Below are 23047 nucleotides of genomic sequence, written 5' to 3'. Positions count from 1 at the left end.
AGTAAGTCAGCATCGTGAGAAACGGGAAGTGTGGAAGGAGATGGAAGAAAGTAAAGGGATGAGGTTGGAGTAGAGACACAGATCTTCTGGAGCAGTGTGAGATCTGAGAACCAGGTGTGCAGCCACAGGTGTAAGCCCAGAACTCCAGGTGTGCAGCCACAGGTGTAATCTCAGTACTCCAGGTGTGCTGCCACAGGTGTAAGCCCAGAACTCCAAGTGTGCAGCCACAGGTGTAAGCCCAGAACTCCAGGTGTGCAGCCACAGGTGTAATCTCAGTACTCCAGGTGTGCTGCCACAGGTGTAAGCCCAGAACTCCAAGTGTGCAGCCACAGGTGTAAGCCCAGAACTCCAGGTGTGCAGCCACAGGTGTAATCTCAGTACTCCAGGTGTGCTGCCACAGGTGTAAGCCCAGAACTCCAGGTGTGCTGCCACAGGTGTAAGCCCAGAACTCCAGGTGTGCAGCCACAGGTGTAAGCCCAGCACTCCAGGTGTGCTGCCACAGGTGTAAGCCCAGAACTCCAGGTGTGCTGCCTCAGGTGTAAGCCCAGCACTCCAGGTGTGCAGCCACAGGTGTAAGCCCAGCACTCCAGGTGTGGTACCACAGGTATAAGCCCAGCACTCCAGGTATGGTACCACAGGTGTAAGCCCAGCACTCCAGGTGTGGTACCACAGGTGTAAGCCCAGCACTCCAGGTGTGGTACCACTGGTGTAAACCCATCAGTCCAGAGACAGGAGGACCATGAACACACACTCATCTTTGGAGACATTGAAGCCGGTCTGGACTAAACTAGATCTTGTCTTAATAAACAAACAAGAAAGGAGCTTGAGAGAAAAAAATCTACCTTTGTGGAAAGCTACTGAAAGGTTTAAGCTAGAGAGAAGATTATGTGTGCGTGTGTCTACCTGTGTGCATGCATGTGTGCCTATGGATGTATCTGTGTATATGTGTGTGTGTCTTTGAGTGTGTGCATATGTGTGTATATACATATATATGCATGAATGCACTCATATGTACCTTCCTGTGTGTGCACATGTGTGTGTCTGCATATGCTGTATGTGTGTGAAGAGAGGAGAGAGAGAGAGAGAGGAAAGGAGAGGGGAGAGAGGCAGCAATGGCATGCTTTTTGATACCCACCCATTGCATCTTTAACCTTGGATTACAGGGTCGCAGACATGAGCTCATCACTCCCTGTGCAGGCTGATAGACAAGTTCCCACTATCCCAGCCCACCGCTTACAGGCTCCTCTGTTTGTCACCCTGGCCACTGGCGTTTCCTCTTCGGAGCCTGATTCACGAATGCACCCACTTCCTGACTATCGCCCCTATGACATAGTTGGGAATGTTTTTCACCTAACCTCAAGTTTGGAAATGTTTACCCTTTACAATAGGCTGGTGGGACTTTGCTTCTTTAGAACAAAGTTTAGTCTGTCCTATCCTAGTTTATATGGCATGAGCTCTGGTGGTTCATGCCTGTAATGCTGCACTCAGAAGGCTGATTACAAGAGGGTCATGAGTTCAAGGGCAACCTGAGCCACATAGTGATGCTTGCAGCAAAAAGTAAAACAAGATAAACCCCACAAAATCATTTGTGGTGATATATTGTTTATAATTTATTAAAGCCACTGGAGATCAAAATGGCAAAGCAGCCACACTAGTTAGCCATAGAAGCCAGGCGGTGGTGGCACACACCTTTAACCCCAGAATTTGGGAGACAAAGGCAGACGAATCTCTCTGAGTTCAAGGCCACCCAGGGCTGCAGGAGATTGAATCAATCTAAAAGAGAAGCAGAGCTCACACCTTTAATCACCAGCACTAGAGAGATACAAAAGATAGAGCAGGGTCTTCAGTAGTCAGTATCAAACATTCATTCTCCAGCGCACTGAGGAGAGGCAGCAGTTTGAGGCTTGGTAAGACCTCATGGGGCAGAGGTAAGAGCTAATGGCCGCTGCTTTGATTTTCTGACCTTCAGCTTGAAGCTTGAATCCCAGTATCAGTCTCTGGGTTTTTAATTATCATGTTACAATTATTTAATAGGTGATTATTTATTTGATCACCTATAAGATATACATTAGATTGTTTCAGTCTAGGATGGAGCAATTTAATAATCCAGTGTGTTTTATGTAAACTCTCGCTCCACAGAGTGACCCATGGACCAGCAATGTCAGTGTCATCCTGAGGACTTCAGAGTGCAGAATTTACACCCTTACTCCAACTTAAACCAGAATCTCGTATTAGGTAAGACTCTGCAGGTCTTTCATACACATATTAAAACTTCAAAAAAGGCCTCTTCAAGACTCAGTTATCCACCTTGACTGTACATCGGGAGTTCCAATGTCTGGGTATCAGAGGTCAGGCTTGCCTGCGAGCACCAGGTGCCCATGAAACATTAAGCACCACGAGCCCACAAGCATTCAAGCACTGAGCACCGTAAACTTACCAAGCACTGGGCACTATAAATTGACAAGCATTAAGTGCTATTAGCTCATGAGGTACAGGACAAATAATGAGCAAAATCAACTGGGAACCTTGTATAAACACATATTCTTTTTTTTTCTTTTGGTTTTACGAGACAAGGGTTCTCTGCATTGTTTTGGAGGCTGTCAGTCCAGCCTGGCCTCAAACTCACAGAGATCCGCCTGCCTCTGCCTCCCGAGTGCTGGGATTAAAGGCGGGCGCCACCACCGCCCGGCTAAACACATATTCTTAAATAATCTGCCTCCCACACACCACACCACACACACACACACACACACACATACACACACACCACAAACCTGGACCTGGAGTATGGGCAGTTGTTAACCCCTGCACGTGAGCACGTGAGTGCTTAGAATTGAACTCGGGTCCTCTGGAAGAATAACAAGTACTTTGAGTGCTGAGCCATCTCTCCAGCCCCAGGAACCCACGGCTTTAATCAACACCGTCAGAGTGGTGTAGGCTGACCACAGACCACTGGGTTAAGGAAGTCTGAGATGAGGATGCCAATTAATTAATTTGACTGCTGATTGATGTGCATTACTGTTTAGTCTGCCTGGTAACTAACTGTTCCTCTTTAGAAGACAGAGCAGAGATGCCAATCTCCTGCCACAAGCTACCCTGGCTGCAAAATGCTACAGACATCATGCAACCTGACAAGGGCCAAGGCCATGAGCAACCCAGCATCCGGAAGACACACAGACAGCACACACAGAGCGACCCAGCACCCTGAAGACAGACAGACAGACAGACAGCACACACGGCACAACCCAGCACCCTGAAGACAGACAGACAGCACACACAGAGAGAAACTCCCTTCCAGGCTGGAAAGAGACTCATGCTTTGAAACTACACACCTCCTGACAATTGACAACTAAATAAAGATGACCCTTATCATTTGGGGAGGACCTAAGTGGTAACTGGTACAAACCATACAGCCACCTTCTTCTTCTCGGGTTGACCAGCACTTTGCGCTCCCCCAAGGACAAGTTCGCCAGGAAGACCCTGTGGGAAACACACACACACACACACACACACACACACACACACACACACACGGAGCCTACCTCATAGTCAAGTGCCAGCCAGGCCCTGAGACACAGGCATTGCTTGGCACAGGGCTGCTTCCTTCAGAGGCTCATGCCCTGCTTACTCTCCCTAAGTAGATCATTCAACTGCTAAGAGACTGGCTGCATCCACCCAGTAACGTGTTTCCCACAGGGTCTTAGCAAATAGCTGTTTGATTGAATAATGGCAATAAACACATTATACTGTCTTCCTGACTGGTTACATCATGATGACTGATCCTCCGCATGGCAAGGTTTGACCATCACCAGGAGATTTTTGAAATACAACGTAAGTTGTCCGTCAGTATAAAACAGAATGAAAGAGCAACAACAACGAACTAGTCATTTCATGGCATGGCTCATTTCTCAAAGATTTCAAGGCACTTATATCATTGGATTCCCATGACAACCTTAAGAGTAAGGTGTGAAAAGGGTTTGTCAAGAGTCCAGGCTGAGACAGCATCACTCATCGTGGGATGGGCACTCAAAGTCTTATTATTTGTACGCCAGGGATAAATACTACCCAAGGCCCCATAGATTGCCTAGGCCTCCTCACTGACACCCACATTCAAGGGGTCTGGGTCAGTCCTAGGCTTTCCACACAGCCATCAATGTGGGGTCCAAGAGCTCCCCCTTGTTCAGGTCAACTGTTTCTGTGGGTTAAACCAGCCCAGTCTTAACTCCTTTGCCCATCCATTCTCTCTTTCTGACAAAGACCCTACCCTGGTTGAAATGACAGACTCTGGAGATCCACCATGGAGGGCCTCACTCTACCTGGGTATCGGAGTGGAGATTGGGTAGGGGACTGGGGGTCCTGGTGGGGAGAGATGGAGAGGAGGGGAGGGAGAGGGAGCTGGGATTGACATGTGAAACAAACTTGTTTCTAACTTAAAAGAGTAAAAAAATTAACAAAAAAAGAAAATAGTTTGTCTTCTGATTATTATTATTATTATTATTATTATTATTATTATTATTATTATTGTGGCAAGAATACTTCACAAGATGTATTGGACTCATAAAATTCCAAGTGCACAAAACAGTATTGTTAACTCCAGGATCCAGGCTGCATGGAAGACCTGTAGAACACATTCCTCCTGCACAGCCCAAACTATAAACACAGCAAAGAACTCTCTGCTTCCTCTTCCTCCCAGTCTGGGTGCTCTGAATGCCTTGTTCAAGTGAACGAGGCAGCATTTGAGTTCTCGGCTCTGGCTTACTTCAGTGGGCATAATGCCCTCCAGGTGCGCCCTCATGTTGTCAAATATAACACTGTTTCTTTCATTTGGAAAGGACTCAAAAATATTCTATTTTAAAAGTCCACACCACATTGTTTTTTATCTGTTCATCAACAGAGGACCCTGATACTGAAAATTTCTGATATATAGACCAGGCGTGGGATGGCTGACTCATACAGTGGTCTTTTTTATGAAGCAGTGGCATGACGTTTTCCCATTCTACCCCAGGTTTGGCACTTAAGACTTTAATCCCTTCTGCCCAGGGTTGTTATGTATGATAGCAGGCCAATTATTCTCTTTTTGCATATCTGGCTTCCTGATACCATTTGTTAAAGACTTTATCCTTCCCTTCTTAGCACCTTGTCAAAGGCCAGATGACAAAATGCATTGTTTGTTTCTGGGTTCCAGCCTGTTTTGTTGATCTTTGAGTCTACTTAGTGCCAGCAGCATACTGTTTTGATTACTACAGCTTTGTAATATATTGTGATGCTGGGAAGCATAATGACTCCAGAATTGTTTCTCTTAAAATCAAGGTGGCTGTGGTGAGCTTTTACAGTCCCATATAAACTTGGGATTCATCTTTCTGTTTCCATAAAAGAAAAGAAAAAGGAATGCCTTTGGGATTGTTATAGTGACTAATGAATCTGTAGGTTACTTTGGGGTCATTCATTAATCTTAATAATCTTTGTCTCCCAGTCCATGAACATGGTATGAACATGGTATATCTTACAATTTATGTTTCCTCACTGGTGTTTTTAAAGTTTTAGTCTTGCCTCCTGGTCACTTTATTCCTGAGTGTTTTACACTCTTTGATACTATTACGAATAGCATTTTCATAGTTTCTGTTGGGACAGTTTAGTATTAGTGTACATACACGTTGCTAAGTATGTAAATTAGTTTTACGCCCTACAATCTTGCTAAACCAGGGTGTTAGCTTTAACAAGGGTGGGGAAGGGTGGTCTGGGGGAGTTTGCTACACATAATAGATTCCTCTACAGAAGAGAACATCTGACTCCTTCACTTCTCACACATAACTTTTTTATTTCCTTGTCCTCTTGTTCCAAATGAACCTCCAGTACAATGTACAAGAGCAGGAATCTTGTTCTTGTCCCTGATTCCATGGAAAAGGTTCCAGGTGTTGTGTGTTGAATACTAGATAAGACATAGGCTTTTCTCAGATAGCCTTTATTGTACCGAGAGAAATTCCTTCTGTACTCTGTTGCGTGTTTTCATTCATGAAAACGTGTTGAATTCAGAGGTTTCCTCCTCAATTTGTGGTTGACAAAGCTGAGACTCTATGATGTGCCTGCCTGGTCTAAGGACCACAGATGGATTTTTAAGGTGACTCTTTTCTGCTTCACGAACCTTGGTGGGATACTGATCTCCTGAGAAGGGTGTCCACTCCCCCTCAACCATGTGACTTTGTGCAGGGCATAACTTCAAAAGCTATGGCAGCTCTCTAACTTGCAAATGGCCCACTGACTGTTAGCACACCAAAATAAAAAAAAAAAAACAAGTATCCATTTGTTCCTTTCAGCGGCCCATACTCTGGGTCAAAGGGCGCTTGCTTGAGTGTTCAAAGAGAAGGATGGTAGCTGTATGGCAAAGACACTCACTACCAGGCCCAACAAGCTGAGTTCATATATATATATATATATATATATATATATATATATATATATGTCAAATAAACAAATATAGTAACTGCTAAAGGAAGCAGAAAGCATATTAGTCACTTGTCCTGTTGTAACAAAATACTCAACATTTGCATCTTAAGGAGTGAAGGGTTCCTTTGGACTCACAGTTCAAGGGTAGAATCTATCACCGTGGGGAGGCCATGACAGCAGGAACTAGAGGCAACTGGTCACAACAAATCTACGGTCAGGAAGCAAGGAGGTGACTCACCAAACCTTCCTTCCTTATTATTCAGTTCAAGATTCAGCTCGTAGAATGGTTCTAGCATGGTTATGTTTGATTATGCTACGTCAGTTAGCATAGTCTAGACGATTCCTCAGACGTGTGCCTGAGTGATGCTACAGTGATAAACGGCACACTTACCGAAGATAGAACTAAGTATTTATTGTAGAAATTACTCACAAGAGACCAAACAAGTAACCCAGATGAGCAGAGTAGTTTTCCGCCGCCGAACTGGAAGCCAAAGCCGGAAAAAAGAGAGCTAGACTTCTGCTGCTCAGTGTTTTATACCTTCCTCTGTAACGCCCCTAGCCATGCCCAAAAGTGGGCCTGGCTAGTGACACAGTTCACCCCCTATGTCCGTATACGTCTTTAGTCATGCCTAAAGTGGCTGTGGTTAGTGGTGCGGTAAACCGCTCTTTGATTACCTCATCTGTGTGCGCCTCTAGTAAGTCACATGGCTAATGGAGGCATTGTTTTCCTCCTACAATTCCCCTTTTAGTCTAAAAAGGATATTTAAACTTAAAAAAAGGGGCGTGGCCACTAACCCAGATACACTGGCAAGGCTAGATGCCACTACAGCCTTACTCTCCATAGCTTGCTTCCTTTTACCCGGAGATCCTCCGACCCAGGGATGGCACTGTTCACAGTAGACGAGGCCCCTTCCGCATTAACCGCCACCCAAGAGAATGCCCACCGGACATGCCTGAGGTCCAATCCAATGGAGGTTCCTCATCCCAAGTGACTCCAGTTTGCATCAGGCCGACAACAAAACAACCAGAGCAATGCATTTATAATTTCTAAGCAAAAGTTCATCATCAGGTTACCACCCTGTGTGTCCTGAGTGACCTTGACCCTCCCACAAGACTCTCTTGGTTCTTCCCTCCTCAGTGAGGCTCTTGTTGGCTGAGAGAAAGATGGTCAGCGGTGAACCTGGCGGCCACGTGCGATGTAGCAACGTCTAGTGTCAAGGAAAGAGCAAATAATCTTCCAGAACCCGCCAGTGGTCCCTCACCACTCAAGACTATCCGCATAATCAGATGACATGTCTACGCCTAGCCAATCAATGGCAAAAGGATCTGACAGCTATGGTTGGTTTACAGCTGCAAAGAGACGCCACATGGCTGAGGTCAGGGTTGGAGCCTGGTTGCCCTGAAGAGTGAGATCACTTACTTGGGTGGATCTCTGAACAGATCAGAGTCTTATTAAAAAAGGAGGAAGGATGTGTGGGAAAAAGGTATCAGATGACCAAAAGTGTTTTCTAAGTAATCTCCCTAAAAACGTTAGTTTTTCTTAGCAGGGATGCATTCCAACCACTAACTAATTGAAAAGCAGAGTGTGGGGTTTCCTTCTTTAAGAATTTGCCTTGGTGCAGTCCTCTGTCCCTGTGAAATTTGGGGACAACACAAGCAGCAAAAGGCTTTTATAAGTAATTTCTAACTGGAGAAACGGCAGCTCAAGATTGAGTTGTTTTTCAGGGTAGTCCTCTGATATTTGATTTTGCTCTAGGAAGGAATAGGAATGGGAAGCTTGATGATTTGATGTAAGCTTAATGAGTCTCAAACACACAAACCTTCAAACTCTACTCTCTAAAGGAAAAGAAAAATGCCCTTTTTGGTGTTTATGCGTCCCCTGGAGCTCAGTTCTATAAATAGATGATGAGCTGAGTTATGAACCTCATTAATTCCTTCCAGACCTGATATAACTTTTATGACGGCAAGAATTGAGGCTCCAAGCTAGAAATGGTCCATGTCACAGCAGTATTCGTTAGCAGAACGCATCTGCAAAGTCTCTGGGTATTAGGATGCCTTCTTCACTACAGTAAAAATCACAAACACCACCCGTATCAGGGACCCTCCAACTGCCATTTTAACATGCTTTAATGACACAGGGTGAGCAGACATGAGAAAAAAAAAAACACAGACAAGAATGGTCTAGAGAAAGTCCAGTCTTGACAAGATCTCTGCTTCTAGCCTCTCCCATGTAGCTGGAGAGACACGCCTAAGAGTCAGCAGACCTAAAGACCCCATCAAAGAGAGTATCAAGAATTTGAAGGTGTTCAGAACACATGTACACAGAGTTTATGTAAGGTTTTTTTTTTTGATGGGTGATAGTCTTACTTCTGTTTACTGCTCTGTTCTCTTATTTAATCTCCCCTGTAAAAGTTGTATGACTGCCTTCCTTCCTCCTGTGATAAAATGCACTTGGGGAATGTCCTAATCTGTGCTCTTTTTCATGTCCCTTTCCATCTCTGTACTCTGGCTCCAACCTCAGAGTTGGTTGTTGTGCCTAAAATGTCCCTAGTTACCACGGTTACACAGAGGGTCAACGTGACACCCCCCCAAACAAACTAAATATTGCTGACGATTGGATACCACAGGAATTGTAATAGCCACCGCTGCAATAGCTGTCCTAACAAAGATGTTTAGAAACTAGCAGCCATTGTGAAAGCTAACACCCTGTTACAAATCAATTTGCTATCCCTCCTTGGACCGATAGTCAGCCTAGTGTTCACATTGGCTGGATCAGGTAACTTGGTATGTCCTGAACAGATTTACATGTGCTCGTATTGACTTGTCACATAAAGGAAGGAAAAACACTGAAAGAGTGAAAAGAAAAGCAAAAACCCTGGAACTTAGGGTTCTTTCCATTGTCTAATCATCTAAACATGTTTATAGATTCAATAGGAGGGCAGGCACAAGACTATGCTGCCTGTATCCACATAGAACAGTTGTAACTTGTAGCGTGTGTACAGAGTTAAATGCTGCAGTAAAACGTCACAGCCTGTGAAACATTTTCTCCCCCGCGTTATTTTGTTTGGTCATTGTCACAGCTCTAGGAGGTGAGCGTAAATGCATCCCCATTTTTTATAAGTGAATAAATTTAATTTGAGATGCTGTGTGGCATCTTTAGGCTTATACAAGTAGCCGGTAAAAAGAAACCAAGCAACTCTAAAGTCAAACTCCCAACCCCCTCTCAGTTGCTTTTCTGTTGCTGTGACAAAATCTCGTGGCCAAAAGCAACTGAAGAAAGATTTTATTTTGGCTTATGGTTCTAGACGGCTAGAGTCTGGTGGCCAGGACAGCACAGCATGGTGGCTGGATCAGGAAGCTGGTTGATTACGTTTCATCCACACACAGGAAACGAAGAAAGAGCAGGAAGTGAGACCAGACTATAAACTCAGGGACAATGACAACATGCTTCCTCCATGAGGCTCCAACTCCTAAAGGCTCAGGAGACTTCTCAGATGCTGCCACTACTGGAAACCAAGCATTCACATCCATGAATAGATGGAGGTCATTTCTCCCTCAAACCACCACACCAAAAAAAAAAAATGCAGCAAGAAAAAAAAAATGGAAACCAGTTGGTTGCAATTCAAGAACTACGCCCCGTACATGGAGTCGTCTGTGGCTTTGCCTTCTTGTCACTTCTCTTTGCCTCAGGACGAGATGACAGGCATGTTTCTCTGCAGAAGACTTGGGACGTTCTGAGGGACAACGGGGGGGGTGTCCGACGACGCTTGAGAAGTGCAGTGGATCCTGCATGGTTGGCGGAGGGGGAGGAGGGGATGCTCTCTTGCTGAGCTAAACCCTTCCTCGCTGTCAGTCACATTTCATCCACCTGCTGTGACCCTCTTCGGTTGGGAGTCAGCCTCTACACGAAGGGTGTGCTCCCTTCAAGCAAAGCATGCTGTCCCTTTTCAGAGCAACTCCTAGGGCAAATTTTCAAGATGAAAGTACCCACTGCCCGTGGTCCTCAGCCAAGAACTTCGCCAGTCTTTCTCCTTCCAAAACTTCTATTAGCGCTTGAGATAGGCCCCATTCAAACATTCTCTCTGCCAAGAACTCTGGGCCATGATCTTGGATGACTGAGCGGGACTGCAGCTATGATTTTCAAGCCCTGTCCCATGACATGTCTCTAGCAGTAATATTGGCGCATGTGAGGGTTTAACTGACTGGCTTTGCAGTGACCTTTCATGGCAGGGTTGAAAGGGCCCGGATAATTAGGTCTCAAGCATTCAGAGACGTCCGGGACCTCAAGCAAAAGGTAACATATAGAATTATAAACTGTCAGATTTACATCTCAGGATTGTTTTAGGTTTCTGATATGCAAGTCTTCATTCTTCTGAGCCGGGGTAGCTCTATCAAGCAAATAACTCCACGGTGAGGTGGAAGGGTGTGGCCTAGAGCTATTGTAGGGAAAGCGTAGCGTTGAAACCACAGCTACGATAGGTTCTGTGAAGGGAAACTGTGGTTTTGAAAACTACTGAATCTGCATTTGTGAGCATTATTATATAGCTGGATGTGGCAGTCAGAGAAAGGAGTGAAGTTCTGAGTCAGAGATGACTCCACTCTGCCCAGCTCATCTACCGTGACAATAGAACCTCTTTACTTACTGCAGGGGGAAAACATGTAGAAGGCTGCAGTTAAAACTCTTCAGCTATGGCGGCTCTGCCCAAAAGACAATGGACAGTTTTCCTAACCCACAAGAATTAGAATTACTGAGGTGTGCAACAATGACTTTCCACTTCAGTCTCGGGGTCTGATAACCGAACCGAGGTTGACTATGCCATGACTTAGGAGGTAAAAGGAGCATATAAAAGGGGCTTGCCTTGGACGACAGGAATAGTCTATTCCTGAGCAAGTCTATTTCATTGTCATAGAGAATACTTTTTAAAAACACCATATTCAACCTGACATTATTGCCATTTTTATCAATAAACTCTTAAGTTTGTTGACGTAAGATAATAGTAAGGACACAGTAACCATGAAGGGTACAAATATTCTTATCAAAGAAGTATGTGCGTGTACATTCACCAAGATACGTGTTTAAAGGAAAAGTCGGCACTATTTAACCTTCATTTGTTCTGTAACTCTGTGGGCTGCTTGCTAGCTGGATGCCTGAGCTACAACAGCTTGGATAAAGTTCTTTGCCTTCTTGGGAGTCTACGTTTATTTCAGTAGGAAAAGATAGGCAACAGAGTCATGTGGCCGAAATACTATTGTGCTAATGTTCAAAGATTTATACTTTTAAAATTATCCAGGTATATTATAAAATGCAAACTTTAAAGCACACGGGTATAAAGAGGCTGCAAACTCCAGGCTGTCGTTAGAACCCCGGGACTGAGCACACAGCTCAGACCCAAGACGTGCAAGAGACACTCATGCATTTATTTTGTCTGTCATTCCAGTGACTGAGTGAATAAGCAGCCAGGCTTGATGCTTTCTAAAAATAACCTGACATTGTCTCTCAAACCTGGCCTCCTTACTGTATTTCCTTGCTGTATCTGTTTCTTCAGGGAAGAAAAATAAAAAAAGGATCTTATGATGTAGACGGTTATAGAGAATGTGGCCAAGTCAAAAATTCACTATATATCCTTGGACAGAGGAAGGTGATGGGCAAACACAAATGTATTTTTGAGAGTGGTGTGGCATCTATTCTCATTAAGTCCATCTGTGGGCCCAGAGTCTGTATCAGAAGTACAGGTCTCTCTCCAAAGTCCTGATAATAAGACTTGGTATCAAATAAATTCCAAGCGATTGCTGATGCAAGGCCTTCAGACCAAGTTGACTCTTAAGACCGTTTCCACAGTGTGATGCTAAGGCTGTGCCATCAGCGGGGAAGACGTTCTTGTTCTGTAAAATTAGAGCGCTCTGTGAGGTATCTTCTAGCACCAGAGCTGAACACCTTCATCAAAGAATGGTTCTTCACAATCACTTTTAGCTAAGGGCTTAGCCTTTAGGAGCCCCCACTGTGGTGGAGCAGAGAGAATACCAATCACATACCCAACCAAATGAACCAAAGTGATGCCAGGAAATCCTCATTGTACCTAGCAGGCAATGTGAAGCCAGGCATGGGGGCGCACACCTATCACCCCAGCACTCAGGAGCTGGGGCAGGGGTCATGAGTTCCTAACAACCCGAGCTGCATGATGAGACTCTGTCTCAAAATAAAAATGTGTCAGACAAAACTGAATTCAAATCATCACTTACGTATCTGGGAAAGTAAGTAACAACCCATTCCGAATGAGGAAATGCTATTTTGAAGTCATCATGGTGCCAGATACATAAGATCGGCAGTATCTGGAATATTCTAGATACTTAATTGCTGGTAAATCAGTAAGGAGAATTAGAAAAATCTAATGTATTGGGCTAAAAACACAGATATCTGGAGCCTGGAGCATTGTCTATAGAGGATATTTATCGCTTATTTTATTTGTTTACTTATTCATTTGTTTTGGATTGAGACAGGGCTCTACTGTGTAGTCCTGGCTGGCTTCCTACTCCTGAACCTCCTGTTCCAACCTCCTGGTTGTTGAGATTCCAGACTCTTGTCATGACACCCACCTACAGGACTTTGCAATAGAGAAGTCCACTGGAAAATGGTTAGATGTTGCTTACATGGAGAAGAACTTTAAATTTCTAGGTTGAGGAAGAAGGTGACTTGCGAGGTAGAGTCACATCTGTATCCATCCACATCAGCAAGCACACTCAGGTGTTATGTCCTATGGGACAACCAATAAGAGACAGATTTACAGAATGGCATCTCCTATCATCTGAATAGTTTGATGTGTGTATGTGTGTGTGTGTGTGTATGTGTGTGTGAGAGCGAGAGAGTATATGAGTGTGTACATGTGTGTATGTGTGTGTATGCATTCGTGTGTATGTGTGTGTGAGAGGAAGGGAGGTGGAGAGAGTGTGTGCATGCGTGTGTATGTATGTGTGAGAGTGTGAGTGTGTGTGTGAATGTGTGTGAGTGTGTATGTGGGCAATAGGAAGTGTGATGGTGACATGGGCAGGTGACTCCCTGTTGACAGAGCCGTTCCTTCCTTTGCGTTCCTCCGTTCCTCACCTCTCCTCTTCCATTTCCCCTTCCTCTCCACTTGTCTAACCAGGTGTTTTCTCATCTCCCCGTGCAGGAAACCACGGCGTTAGTAAGAAAATGAAAACCAGTGGATCTGGCTGGAGAGATAGCTCGGCTTTGGAGGATAAGCTCACAACCAAAGCCTCAAAAGCCGGTGGGCCATCATTACCAGGAGCTCTCCCCGTCGGAGGACAGGAAGCTGGACCTCCAGTGGTTGTGAATGAACTGTCTAAGAGCCAAACGTGTCTCTGAGAAATAGGAACCAGATGTAAGCAATTGAGAATCCAGGGCACTCACTCTTCTGCCTCCAGTTTATTTTTAGCAGAAATGTGACTGGGGCCTTTCAGTACAGTAATTAACTCTCAAGGATTGCCATCAATCTCGTTGTATAAGACAGGGCAAAAGAAAAAAAAACTTCTTTGCATATAAGGTCAGAGTGGAAAATCACAATTTTTTTGTAAAGGGGTGAGTGAAGAGATCTCTAACAGTGTTTTGTTCTCTCGGTTCGACCTGAGTAACGACTCAGTTCTCAAATGCCATTCGTCTCCAGATACAGGGGCTGTTTATAGACCGTGGGTGTATCAAGCTCCGCACAGCTTTGGCAGTATTACAGCCTAATATAATATTTGCCTTTCGTGTTTTGGGCGTGTAACAAGAGGACCTACGGTGGTGTTAGCTAAAATCAACCTGAGGTATTAGCGCTTGGACATGAACATGGTCCGCTCATGCCAGGGGGACACAAGCAGCTTTCTTTGAGCCTCCAGATGAGATCATAAATTATGTCCGCAGCCCCAACGACAGACCTTGAGACACTTTGCACTACTTAGCGGACAGGCAAGCTCTCAGCTGTCTCTTAGAGATCTGCTCCGTCCTCTCCACACAGCTCCTCCATCCTCCCCGGGTCCAGAGTCTCTCTGGTTTTACCACACAGGGGTTGGAATGAGATGAGGGAAATGTGTGGCTGTGATGCCTCGCCCGTGTGTGAGAGACCAAAAGGCACATCCCAGTGTACTTGACAGTGAAACCCTTTTTGAGACATGGGGATTTTTTGGAACCCTGACAACCACACTGGAGTTCTCACTCTGTGTAGCGCCATCACAGGCTTTTTTAAAGACCAGTTTAGCCACTACAGACGCGTACGCTCTTGCCTATTAAGAAAGCAGCTTTACAACAAGTGCGACCATCTCTATAGGACAAAAAAAAAGAAGTTTCTTAAATCCTTTCTACAAGAACCAGTTTCTTTTTAAAGAAAAAAGAAAGGAAGAGAGAAAGAAACGTTACTTGGAGAGCCTTTGTTAATTATTAGCTCAGCAGGATAAATGGTAGAAGCAACGTGCGGCAGAATTCCGCTAAGGCCGGCTGAAAAATTTTCAGCATAAATACTCCCACCTGAAAACTATTTTTGCCTTGCTGTTCTAAGGATCAAACCCAGTGACTTGAATGTGCCACGCAAACACCGTACCGCCCAGCTACACTCCCTCCAGGCCCCATATTACCTACCAACCCCGGTACACCGTGAGACATCAAGGGTTCACATAACCACTTCCCATTTGCCAGTCTCTGTGGAGAGAAACACAAAGGAGATGACAGGGGAACCAGACACCTTGCATTGGCTCAGAGCACACGGGCATGTACATGTGGGCCTGTGTGTGAGGCTGACAGCTTGGCTTTGTCACTTCCCAACACGTTTTCTAAGGCAGAGCCTCTCAACTGGCCCAGAGATGACGAAGACAGAGAGTCTATTCAGTCAGTTTTCTTGGGTGATCCTGCCTCAGCCTTCCGTGTGCTAGTCTTGGGGATAGGGGGGAGCTGTACCCAGAAGGCATTCACGTGGGTGTTGAAGGTCAGAGCTCCTGTCTGCGTGCCTTTGCATGCTTGCTGTTTATACGCCCAGTGCTTTAGCCCGAGGAGACCTCTCCCCAACCCTTTGCCGTGATTTTAAGACATGCTTCTGAAGCCTTCGGGACTAGATCAAGGAGCTTTGCCTCTGGATTTTTTTTGGACAACATCTAAAATAATTTTAAGCGTGCTTTTGCCTCTCAAAAGTGAGCAGGGTGCCAACACAGAACGGCGAGTTGCGGTTCCAGAAAAACCCGCACTGGACTGGTGCACTGGGCACAGTGGGCCGGTGAGCAGAGCCCGGGGGGGGGGGGCTCTTCCATTCCTATGCTTGCTTCAGTTGGCCGGAAACGCGGTTGAACAACTCCTTTCTTCAAAGCAGAAGACACTAACAAGCTGCAGGGGGCGTGGGGGTCGAGCTCTCCAAGAAGTGTAGTTTTAACTTAACACACAAAAGAATGAGACCTCAAAGCTAAATTAGCAGCTTGTCTTGAAAAGAAATCAACTGAAGCCCAAGAGCATAGTGCAGCGGCAGATACATTCCTAGCATGAACAAGACCCTGGGGCCCTGAGGTGCCAAAAATACAGAAAGCAACAACGGGGTTAACAGAAACATCATGGGAAGCCTCTGAGAAAGGAAAACGGAAAGTTACCAAGAGAGGGTGTAAAACCAAAAATAGGTTCGGGGCCAGCCTGGGCTACAGAATGAGTCCTAGGATGGCCGAGGCGAGGCTACACAGAGAAACCTGACCCAAATTTCCAAATTATATATATATACATACACACACACACAGGATCTGGGAGAAGCTCAGTTTGTAAAGCTCTTGCTGTGTGGGTGTGAAGATGAGTTCGGATCCCCTTTTTTGTGTGGTACACAAAATGTCAGCCACAGCACAGCCCCTGTAACCTCAGGGAAACATTCAGATCCCCGGGACTCCCTGACATCCAGCCTGGCCTAATCTGTGAGTCTCAGGCCTCAGTGAGAGGTCCTATCTCCAAAAACAGGATGGATGGCAGCACCTACAGGTGATCATTGGCCTCTGCACACATGTACCCACACACATGCACACACACACACACATGCACACACACATACATGCATGCACACACACATACATGCATGCACACACACAGGTGCGTGCACACACATTTTAAAAGAAGGAACACCCTATATTATATGAACAATAAAGTATAAGATAATGAAGGCCATGTATATCATTCAGTCTTCTTTCACAGAAAGAAACATGAAGATTCTCATGGGGGAACGTGCCAAAGAATCCACAGGTCAGGGGCTAGGGGCTTGGCTCAGGCTGTACAAATGCCATCCTTGCAAGCACAAGGGCCTGAGTTTGATCCTCAGCACTCACATAAAAAGCCAAGCATGGTGGGTGGGTGTGATCCACCCCACTGGTCTTGCCGCTAAGGAGGTGAGTGGCATTCTTGTGCACACGTGTGCATAGAAAACAGAATTCAAACCAGAGAGACGGCTCAGTAAGTAAGTCACTTGCTGTGCGAGGACGAGAACCCAAGTCCGAATTCTCAGATCCCATGGAAAGCTGAACCTGCTGGCACAATTCTGCAGCCCCGGGGCTCTGTGACAAGATCGGGAGGCAGGCAGAAAAATCCCCCAGGAGCTTGCAGACCAGCTAGTACAGCGTGCACAGAGCAGCAGCGACCAACAAGACCCTGCATCGAGCAAGGCAGAAGGTAGGGACCAGTGATGAGGCTGTGCTCAGACCACACACACTCCATGGCGTGCACAGCCCTACACTCACACGGACAAATGTGCATATGCACACATACACAAATGCTCACAGAGACTTTGAAAATAAAAATTACTGGAAGAAAGTTAACCTTCTGAATTGCAAGACAATAATAAGATGTCATGCTGTTTTCACTTTGCCCTTATTGCTAGGTCTAGGAGACGGGACCCAGGACCTCAGGTATGGCAGCAGGTGCTTTTATCCACAGAACCATGTCACTGGCCCCCATAGCATGACTGGAAAGGGGATAAAAGCACTAAAATATGTGTTCTGAGCTCATGTATTGCATGGAAGGTCTCTCACAGACTGGATGCTCATTCTATAGTCCACAGATAAATGTGCAGAATACAAATATGAGTAATCAGTGTCTACAGTAGGCTTTTGCAATGTACAATTTATTATTCAGACAGGAATGAATCCTTTTTTTCCAAGACAGGGTTTCTCTGTATTGTTTTGAAAGCTGTCCTGGAACTTGCTCTGTAGACCACGCTGGCCTCGAACTCACAGAGATCCACCTGCCTCGGCCTCCTGAGTGCTGGGATTAAAGGCATGCACCACCAAAGCCTGGCTGTGACGGGAATGAATCCTTAATAGCAAGGGAAAAGAAGACAAAGAAGTGAGATGTGACAATAATTTAAAAGTCAAAATACTCTTGGCCTTGTCACATATAAGAACTTAATTCTGGTCTCTTTGAACACAGTGCAGAATGGAACTGAAAGCAGTCTCCCATGATAACGTGTTCCCTCTGCTGACAAGAGAGGGAACCAGAGCCTTGGGGACTCCAATGATTGAGGTCAGTGATGTCTACACCGTCCATCATCCTAGAGAAATAACTGGACTGAACTCCCAGAGCTGTTTGACCAAGTGTCTGTGACTTGGTTTCCACCCCTCTAAAAGGGAGAGTTGTGAACAAATCACACGGCACAAATGCAATGATCGGGTGACGGGTGCCCCCCGCATATGGCGAGATCGCTGGCATAGGTCTAATTTTCCAGCCAAGGGTGGATCAGAGTAGAGAGAAAAGGGGGGTGCTAAGGTAGCCAAGGTTGCCTAGAGATTGTGAGGTGCTGCATGGGAGGCGGGGAGCAGTCAGCTTCAGGAAGGAGCTGGAAAGATACTCCAAAATTTTGGGCTGGGGAAGATTGACCATGTGCCCTAGGAATGGTGTCTGGGTGAGCATTCTCCCAGAATCTGAACATACGCACCACATGTGCAGACAACACAGGTGCTGGCAGTGTCCCAGCTGTGCTCTGAGGCTCGGGGCTGGCTGGGATTGCCCACAAGCTCGTCAAGGAGTCCTAACCACCATGGACAGCTCACTGCTGCCCCGACAGCTTTGCGCAGCTCGCAAACTCCAAGGGATCCACCCGCAGGGTGGATTCTGCGCCCAAAAAGTGTGTTGCACACTGCACCCCTCTGCGATCACCGCCAGACAAGAGGCATGCGAATGGAGTGGGCTGCGGGACCAAAAAAGCCCTTTCCTTGCCTGCAATGTGGTCTTTCAGGAGCTACTGGAGTTTAACCATCAGATGGGGGGCCTCTGGCACAGAGAACCTCCAACCACTCCTTCATTTCCTCTGCTCTCCCTCGCAGCCCCTCACCCGCCTTGGCTGCACAGTGTGTGTTAAATGACAGAAAGCAGGCTGCCCTGGACCTCTGGCAATGCTGAGCTTTAAGGAATTGGGGATGGTAGCTGGAAGGAGCCCCTGGGCTGGGAGAAGGGGAGCACCACATACATACACACACACACACACACACACACACACACACACACACCCTTTTCTCAGCCCCAGACTATCAGGAATTTATCCTCACCATCTCTCCTTGGGGTTTATCTTGGAGCAAGACAGCCCAGCTCAGAGGGTTTGGAGAATAGCCTAAGCCCCTGTCCCTGGGTCACACTGTCCCCCAAGTCTACTCTGGCAAGAACAGAGGGTCATCAATCATGCTTTAGGCTAAAAGGGTTGCAACAGCACCAGGCACCCAGCATCCCCCACCCCTTTGCAAGACAGAACGAAGAGGGAATGCCTGTTTTTCTGCTCTCAGCACAACTTTGGCCATGGGGAGTCTAGAAGCTTAGGGAAGACAGCCAAGAAAGCCCAGGAGCCTTGGGTAAATGAAGGTAAGAAGACCCAGCCCTATGGCTTCCACATAGCCTTCCTTTGTCCTGAAATCCAGGCTTGCCTCCACCCTGGGAACAGGGATGTGAGCACGAAGCCATTCTGCTGCTATAATGACACCCCCAACCCCTCCACCCTCTGCCCATGATGTTCTCTCTAGGATACTTGACCTCTTCTTGTTATATCTGTCCCACAAAGCCAGAGGAAGCCAGAGTGGAGGCCATAGTTTTGGAAAAAAAACATTCCAGGAAAAGCAGGCAGGCCCCAGAGCCACACAGCAGGCAGCTAAAAGCAAAACAGGTGCGAGGCCTCACCTACAAGCCTGTATCTGGAAGTCTTCCTGCCTGAGATGGCAGGCGCCTGATGCAGGGGCCGCCCGGAGGACAGACTGCCAGTTGACCAGTTTTTACCAGGGAACGGGGACAGAGAATGGGGTTGGGGAAGTGAATGTTTCTAAGGTCCCAGCATCACCTGGGGGCAAGGCCTTCTAAGCAGCCCAGTGGGGCCACCAGGTTCACATGGAACTGGGCCACCGCTAGAAGCTTCAACGGCATGGCAAGAGGTGCCCTGACTGTGGGCTGTCCTTTGATCGAGGGTGTCTTCGAAGCCGCTTTGTGGTCACATGCAAGTCCAGAGCTGTCTGCTCCAGGGAGCCAAGAACTTGACTCAGCAAAGGGTTATTCAGTGAGCCGCAGCCCAAATGATTCTCTCTCTCTCTCTCTCTCTCTCTCTCTCTCTCTCTCTCTCCTCTCCTCTCCTCTCCTCTCCTTCTTCCATGGATGTCTTGCTAGCCATGGGTATGAAGGCACTCAAGGGTAGGAACTTGGGCACCCATCTTCCTAAGGCCTTTTCATCTCCCATCATCTTGGGCTCCACCCGGGAGTGTATCTGGATGGGTAGGCGTCTCCTGGGTGGGTTTCCAGGTCCTGACTGGAGAAAACAGAGCATTATCCTTGTGGTGTCCACTTTTCTAAAAGAGGAGGATCACCACAGCCTGTTGCACTCACTGCTCAGCCCCTCCCCAGAGAGGCTTTCCAGGTACTAGCAGAGTGTGGTCTTCACCTGACTACAAGCCAATCCCGAGCTTCCTCTTCCATGCATGGGCAAACCTCATGTTCCTTTTCCTTTCTGCAACCCCGAGGTCAGCTGACCCTAACCTCCTCCTCCTCCTCCCCCTCCTCCTGCCTTAGCAAGTTTGTCTTCAGAGCTGTGATCCCATGGAATCAAATGAGGACCCCATGGAAGTGGTAACTTTTCAATAGCAAAGAGGCCAGAGGAAAGAAAAGATGTGTGTATTTGTTTGGTTTTGTGCCTTGGAACTACTGGCAGACAGACAGATGTGAGATCTGGTTGCTAATCCTAAATCCGAGCGCATGACTCAAACAGGTATCTAATGTTTATTTCTTTCCCAACAAGGAAGACAGAGGAAGTAAAGACAGAGTACAAAGACAACTTTGGAGCTTCTGTTTGTTTCTTTCCAAACAGGAAATGTGCAGGTAATACCTATAAACCAGTGATCAGCATGAACTTAAGGGATGTGGGACCCCTTTTTCAGAGCTGGGTTTGGAAAACTGCCACTGGGGGGTGGGAAGGGGAGCCTGGAGATGGCTCTCGAGCTGGGAAGGAGGGCCTGGAGACTGCTCTTGAGTTGTGGGCTCCCCTAAGTGTGGACTGGCAGGGACAGGCCTTCAGGTCCTCCTGTATGCCATGCTGCCTTTGTGTGACCAAGCTAACTTCTCGCTTGGTCGGGCACAGGCACGTGACCTGTTCATAAGCCTGTAGGCTGAGCTCCCAAGGTGCTTGGGTGCTTCCTCTCTGTGGGTCCTCAGCAGAATGGGGAGTCAGACCCTCATGTCAGAAAACACCCTCTGCAGCCAAGGCGAAGAATCGGATGTTGGGTACATGCTGGGGGGGGGGTTTACTCAAGAAATTCAGAATCAATTAAAAAAAACTCCAGCAAGAAATGAGCGCAGGGGCCACCAGGAGACTGGCTCTCCTTTCTAATAAATTGAAAAGACCACTCACGGAAGTGCTTAATTCATTAAAAGCCTGGTTTTACAGAACAAATATTTCTAAAAGAGACCGGCAGGCTCTTCCTTCCTCAGACGGAGCCTAGAGGAGGCATTAAGGCAAGGAAAAGGTGGAGCGATACGCCATGAGGACGCGTTAGGATGCTGAGGAGACAAGGCTGCTTATCTGTCCTGCGTCCGTATTCTCTCTACAGTCTCTTTGTCAAGTGTGGTACAGAGGGTGACGTTTTATTCCCATTAATATCAGAAAGGTGATCGGTTGAAGGGGCAGAGAAAGGAGGGGGGAGGGGAGGCTCTATTTTGCTTTGCACCACAAAGCAAAAAAATGTGCAGGTCAGGTCTGAGCCTTTACCTCACTCACAGTGTGTGCCAGCATGCAGGGTGTGTGCACGACACACGCCACTTAGTATTCTGAATCTCGTTTTTTGTCTCAACCTTTTGTTGAGGGAGGATAGATTCCTTTTTAAGTCAGAGTAATCTGAGACCTGGCAAAGTACCTTTGGATCCCCCCCCCCCCCGGGCTGTGGGAGCAAATATTATCATTTTGACGTTAAACGAGTCTCAAGAGCCTCAACAGAATGGTCCGTTTGTGAGTCCCTTCCCTTCTTCTCCCAGGTCTCCCCCACTTCAGCTGTCACAACCAGGGCTACAGCATCTTTGGGGGGGAGGGGCCATCATGGAGTGTTACAGGTTGAAAGGTTGTCTGTTCATGCAAACTGGTCTAACAGACACAAATTCTCAACCACTTAAAGGAAGCTCTGGAAATTCCCCGTTTTCTTTTTAAGGTGGGAGGAAGCCAATTTTTTTTTACAAGTATGAAGTTTAAAGGAACCAAGGGAGACAGAGAGAGAGAGAGAGAGAGAGAGAGAGAGAGAGAGAGAGAGAGAGAGAGAGAGAGAAGTGCTTCTGATGAGACAGGACCCCACCCAAGGCAGCTGGAAGCCTTAACTGCTGGGCTGCAGCCGTGCCTCAGGGGAGGGGATGAATGAGAAGCCCATGTTTCACCCACCCACCTAGAGGTCTGCAGAGCATCAGGGGGACAGCCCAGGCCTGACAATAGTCAGACCTCCCAGTCATCTTAAATGTCTGAATCACCCTAACCTCCTAGAGGGACAAATGAAACCTACCAGCAAGGCTGTCTAGAAGGCAAACTTCTCTGAGTGGCTCCCCCACTCACGTCTGCAGGATCTAGGACCTGGGGGAACCGGTATCCACACCCACACACCCCTGGACCCTTTCCTATTGATAAGACCCAGTAACTCAACATTCTCCCCAGCACAGCAGAATTGAGAAGCTGAAGCAATTGGAATATAGAGTCACCCGGTGAATCTATAGCAGGGCATAGAGTAGGTTCAGAGGAAGGGTGGGTAGGAAGGACTTTACTCAACATTCTCCCCAGCACAGCAGAATTGAGAAGCTGAAGCAATTGGAATATAGAGTCACCCGGTGAATCTATAGCAGGGCATAGAGTAGGTTCAGAGGAAGGGTGGGTAGGAAGGACTTAGTGTGTGCTCCCTCTCCTCTGTGATCCCAAAGAGGGTCTTCATCCTTGGACCCACTCCAGATGTGATGTCCCCAGCCCTTCCCAAACAGCAAGGCCCAGAAATCGCTTTTGCTCTGCTGGATGCCAGCCCATGGTCCCCTCCCCAGGAGAAGGCCAGGCCAGGCCAGGCAGGAATACTGGCTTTCTGGAGTGCGAGTGCGAGCTTGCAGGCGAGCTTGGGACTCCTGGAAGTCTCA

This window comes from Mesocricetus auratus, unplaced genomic scaffold, assembly GCF_017639785.1.
Source record: "Mesocricetus auratus isolate SY011 unplaced genomic scaffold, BCM_Maur_2.0 Super-Scaffold_100001, whole genome shotgun sequence".
NCBI lineage: Eukaryota > Metazoa > Chordata > Mammalia > Rodentia > Cricetidae > Mesocricetus > Mesocricetus auratus.
This window is presented reverse-complemented; position numbering follows the sequence as displayed.